This window comes from Acinonyx jubatus, chromosome A1 (genome assembly GCF_027475565.1).
Source record: "Acinonyx jubatus isolate Ajub_Pintada_27869175 chromosome A1, VMU_Ajub_asm_v1.0, whole genome shotgun sequence".
Classification (NCBI taxonomy): domain Eukaryota; kingdom Metazoa; phylum Chordata; class Mammalia; order Carnivora; family Felidae; genus Acinonyx; species Acinonyx jubatus.
Window position 1 is genome coordinate 207,205,166 of NC_069380.1, and position 6,000 is coordinate 207,211,165.

A 6,000-nucleotide genomic window follows, 5' to 3' on the forward strand; every position below is an offset into this window, starting at 1 on the left:
ACAACACAGTGAATGGGGTCTAAGAACACATGTCTTAGAGAAAGCCAAGGAGAAGCTGTATTACTATTTATCACTGAGTCACTCAGAACATTTCTACTGTATTCAGTTCATTAGAAGTGAGTTACTAAGGGGGCACCTGGGTGGCTCAGTCGATTGGGCGGCTGACTTCGGCTTAGGTCACGATCTCGCAGTCCATGATTTCGAGCCCCACATCCGGCTCTGTGCCAACAGCTCAGAGCCTAGAGCCTGCTTTGGATTCTGTGTCTCCCTCTCTCTCTGCCCCTCCCTCACTTGTGCTCTGTCTCACTCTCTGAAAAATAAATAAATGTTAAAAAATTTTTTTAAAAAAGAAGTGAGTTACTAAGGCTAATCATATTTCAGGGCTTGATGGGAGGAATGTGCAAAAATTTGTGGACATGTTTTAAGCTACCACATTCTGTGAGGACAGGGCCTTAATCCTGCCATTTTTTAAACCACTATATTACTAATGCTTAGGAAAAAGTAGTGTGTGGTGTAGTCAGTGAAAGTTTGTTGAACAAGTGAATGAAGAGAAAAATCAACATGTTTCAGTACCACAGATTATACATGATAAAGACTAGGGAATATTGACTTTTATTGTTTGTTACTAGCTGGCCACCTGTATGGCCACCATGTCTATGTGGGCAACTCAATTTTCAGCGGCCGTTACTAACACTACTGGGGGAGTGAGAACATTACAATCCCCTTCTTATAGGGCTATTGGCTCCTGAGTATGGCACAAGTGGATCTGAGAGCTGTTAAAAGATAAACTGAGGCATATTAATAATTTTAAGAGTTTATCTTAAAGCTCTGCAAAAATCTGCTTGAATGGGCAACATCCAATCTGGCAGATAGAAAGGAGTTCCAAGGAGCTGTACAAAATGAAAGACTTTTAAAGGGCAGAAGGGAGCAGGAAGAAAGAAGTTATATGAAGCACAAAAGCGGGTTGTTTATTGCAAAGTGACTTTCCTTTAGGGTTCAGCAGGGTGCCTTCAGGCAGATTACCTACCTGGTGGCTGATCAGGTGATTCCTGACTGACTGAGTTAAGATTCTATTTCTCAGAGAGCTCAAACTGTAATTCTCAGTTTGGTGACATGGGGCTTAGTGTAAGCTACTCCAGTCTGGTTTCTAAGTCAGACCCGGTCTCACCCTAAACCCGCTCTGATTCCTAAGTTGGACCCCGCTTGACCCAGACCAATTTCTAAGTTGGATCCAGTCTGACTCCGGCCAGTTTCCCACCTAGCCCACCTCCAGAGGTAGTGAGGAAGCAGCCAACCCAAGGGGCTCCACCGGCACCTAGGTTTGGTTGCTCTGCTGCTCCAGGGGACCATTAGGGTCTCCTCGGCTCCCTCTTCTGATGCCAAAACTGTTAGAAGATAAACTGAGGCATATTAAAAATTTTAAGAGGTTGAGCAAAAATTGATTTGAATTGGGCAGCATCCAATCCAGCAGATAGAAAGGAACTTCGAGGAGCAGTACAAAATGAAAAACTCTTATAGGCAGAAGGGAGCAGGAACAAGGGAGTTACTGGAGGCAAAAAGCAGGTTGGTTATTGCAAAGTTATTTTTCTTTAGGGAACAGCAGGGTTCTGTCAGGCAGATTACCTAACTGGTGCTGATCAGGTGATTCCTGATTGAGTTAAATTGCATTCTGGGAGAGCCCAAGCTGTAATCAAGTTGTCTCAGTTTGGTGACACGGGGCTTAGCATAAGCTATTCCACTTTGGGCCTATTGTCTTGTTTTCAACAGAGACAATACCTGAACCAAATGTCTACGTCCTTCAAGGAACTATTTTCTGCTTTTACCCAAACATAAAAGGTGAGTGTAGCAGGGTTTTTTTTTTTTCTTCCTGATGCATAACAAATTACCACAAATTTAGTGGCTTAAAACAACACTCATTTGTTAGCTCATAGTTCTATAGGCAAGAAGTCTTGGGTGCTCTGCTTAGGGTCTTGTAAATCTCAAATCAAGGTGTTGGTCAGATTTCATTGTCATCTAGAGCTTAGGGTCCTCCTTCAAACTCATGTGGTCATGGAAAAATCCAGTTCCTTGTGGTTGTAATATTGTAGTCTGTTTCCTTGCTGGCTGTCAGCTAAGGGTCACTCTCAGAGATGAGACTGCATTTCTTGCCATGTAACCCCCTCCATCTTCAAAGCCAGCAATGGAGAATTTCTCTCTCATTGAATCCCTCTCTTAGGCTTCAAATCTCTCTCACATTCTGTCTCTGATCTCTAGATCCAGATTTAAAGGGCTAGTGTAATTAGGTCAGGCTCACCTGGATAATCTCCCATTTTAAGGTCAATTGATTTGGGGACTTCATTACATCTGAAATTAATATTCAAATAACTAGGAGTTCACAGTATTAGTGTCTGAATAACTGGGAGGTATGTGTACAGCAGAGGCTAGGAATCTTGGAGGCTACTTTAGAAGTCTGCTAACACAATAGGAAATTCCCCAAATATAGGAAGGTATACAGACAGTTCCAGTATTGGAAATAAAAAATGATGCAAATGTTTACCACAGGAAGAAAGAGGACAAATGAAGATATAGGAAAACTGAAAGGTAAGCATCTGAGATTGAAGTTATGAATTCTACTGAGGAGCTACAAATGGACAAAGGAGTGAGGAGCAGTGTTGAAAGCCTGGCTGAAGTTGGCTGGGTGCAGAAAACAGCAATCGAGGCCCTTGATGATCTTAATTAGTTTCTTAAGCGATCAGCTGCAGCAATGAGTATAAAAAGATGAAGCTGGAGAAATTGAAAGGCGATGTTTGCATAGTATGAGGATTGGCAAGGCGAACGGCATTGATCATGGAAATGAAGGATCAAGGTAGGAGCACTGTTCCAGGAAAAGAAGCTGGAGGTCTGAATTCTCCTTAGCTGTAAGGTGTGGGTTGTGCAGTGGATAACATCCAACCGTCGGTACTGTAGCATCTGGATTCTATGTTGTGGCCACAGGGTCCTGCTGAGTGAGAGAGAAGACAAGGAAATAATGCTAGTACAGATGAAGAATAGAAATTAGAAATCATGATGAGGACGAAGATTAGGTGTGTTCGGATTTGATGCAATCAGAGAGTGTAAGAGGATGAGGTAAAAAGTTGATTTTATGCTACTTCCCATGTAATTTAAAATTTTTATGGCGATATACTTCCTTCCCCCCACTCCTTTCTTTGGTCTATTATTGTAATAGGTTTTACTTCTCAGTAAGGTATAATCCTCACAGTACTTTTTTGTTTGTGTGTTTGTATTAAAGGTCAATAATCATTTAAACACTTTACCAAATGAAAAGTAAGTGTCTTTTATAGTTATCTGTATATTTACATTTATGGTACTAGTCATTATTTTATGTAGGTTTAAATTTCGATATATTATTGTCTTTCACCTTGAAGCACTTTTAAACATAGCTTATGGCAATGAATTCTCTCAGTTTTTGTTGTGAAACTATCTTTATTTCAACCTCATTTCTGAAGGATTTTTTAAAAATCTTTTTTAAAAATTTCTTTTAATGTTTTTTTTGAGGGAGAGGGAGACAGACAGAGTATGAGTGGGGGAGGGGCAGAGAGAGAGGGAGACCCAGAATGTGAAGCAGGCTCCAGGCTCTGAGCTGTCAGCACAGAGCCCGACGTAGGGCTCAAACTCACAAACTGCGAGATCATGACCTGAGCTGAAGTCGGACGCTTAGCCGACTGAGCCACCCAGGCACCCCTGAAGGATTTTTTAAAAAAATATAGAATTCTAGACTGGTTCCCCCATCCCACCCGCCACCCTCTTTAAACCTTCAAAAATGTTGGTCCATTTTGTTCGGTGAAATGAGAGATAAGTGATAATTTTTGATGAGCAATAAGTGATAATTTTTATTTCTTTGTGTATAATGGGCATTTCCTCTTCTGCTGCTGCTTCTATAATCTTTCTCTCCATTGATTTTTAGCAGTTTTATTATGATGTGCCTTGGCATGGTTTTCTTTTTGTTTATTCTTTTGGGATGTGTTGGGTGTCTGGGATGTGTGAGTTTATATTTTTTATCAAAATTCATCATAATTTCATCAAAATATAATTTCATCAAAATTTATATATTTCATCAAAATATTTTTCATCAAAATTGTGTGAGTTTATATTTTTCAACATTTTGATCATTATTTCTTTAAATATTTCTTCCATATTCTCTCCAGGACTCAAGTTACACATATATTAGACTATTATTGATATTGTGCCGCATATCCCTGATGCTCTAATAATATTTTTAAGCCCCTCTTAACTTGTGCTTTAGTTTGGGTGGTTTCTATTGCTCTGTTTTCAAGTTTACTGGTCTTTTCTTCTGTAGTGTTCATCAGTTACTGATCTCTTCCAGTAAATTTTTCATTTTGGATATTGTATTTTTCATCTGTAGAAGTTCCATTTGTTTCTTTTTTATATCTTCCACTTCTCTAATCATTATGTTCATGCTTTTCTCTAAATCCTTGAGCATATTTGTGATATTTTAAGCAGTTGTTTTAAATCCATCATCCATGAATTCCATAATTTCTGTCATTTTGGGGGGTATATTTCTATGGGTAATTTTTCTCCTAATTATGGGTCACATTTCCTTGTTTCTTTAAATATTTAGTGGTTTTTTTTTAGTTTATTTATTTAATTTGAGAGAGAGAGAGAGAGATCACATGTGTGTGCACACAAGCAGTGGAAGGACAGAGAGAGGGAGGGAGAGAGAATCCCAAACAGACTCCATGCTGTGCTGTCTGCTGTCAGTGTGGAGCCCCATGTGGGGCACAAACCCACGAATGGTGAGATCATGACTTGAGCCACCCAGCTGAAACCAGCAGTCAGATGCTTAACCTTCTGAGCCACCCAGGCACCCCTAGTGTTTTTGATTGGATGCTGGACAGTGCATTTAAGTGTCTGGATCTTTTTATCTTTCTTAACTGGAAGAGTGGATAGATTTGTTCTGTCATGCAGTTAGCTTACAGAGTAGCTTCATCATTCTGAGGCTAGTTTTTAAGCTTTTGTTAGGGACAAGTATAGAGTAACTTTTTTTTTTTTTTTCTAGGATTAGTTTGGCCCTAATTCTATGCCCTGCCCTTTATTGGGTCTTCAGTGGGGAAAAACAAAGAAACAAACAAACAAACAAAAACAAACTCAGGTATTCAGTAAAGTTTCTGTTTTTCTTTGATTGGTCTCATGCAGTATTACCCTGTGCATGCACAAGGTTGGTATTCAGCCAAATACTCAAAGAGACCCCTACACAGATTTCTAAAGCTATATCTCTGCACAGTTCTGTCTTCATTGCCCTGCAAATTTCAGCCACCTTATCTTATGTAAACTTCATTGAAGATCTCTTCCACTCAGTGAGACCACTGTGCTCTGCTTGCTTTCTGCTTTCATGGCCTGGAGTCTGGTAAATGCCTTCAGAGAAAAATATTATAGGGGTCATTATCAGAATAATTTCATTTGTTTCCCTTCTCTGGGGAGTTACAGTTTTCTTGTTTATTATTATTTTTTAATGATTATTTATTTTTTGAGAGAGCGAGCATGAGCAGGGGAGGGGCAGAGAGAGAGAGGGAGACACAGATTCCGCAGCAGGCTCCAGTCTCTGAGCTGTCAGCACAGAGCCCTATTCAGGGCTCGAACTCACGAACCATGAGATCATGACCAGAGCTGAAGTCAGATGCTCAACCAACTGAGCCACCCAGGCATCCCTGTATGTATACATTTAATATAGGTTCAACGTCTTTGGTCTTATACCTTTAAGGTTAGCTACCGTGAGATCATGACCTGAGCTGAAGTTGGACGCTCAACCGAGTGAGCCACCCAGGTGCCCCAAGAGTTACAGTTTTCTGATGCTAGTTGTCCACGGTCTAAAAACAATTGTTTCATGCCTATTTCTCAGAGAAGAAAATGAGCAAGGCACTCTTGTGTCTACCTCTGACCTTGCTGGCCTCTTCCATAATACCCCCTGTGCAATCATGTGAAATTCTGAGTACAGAGGCTGGA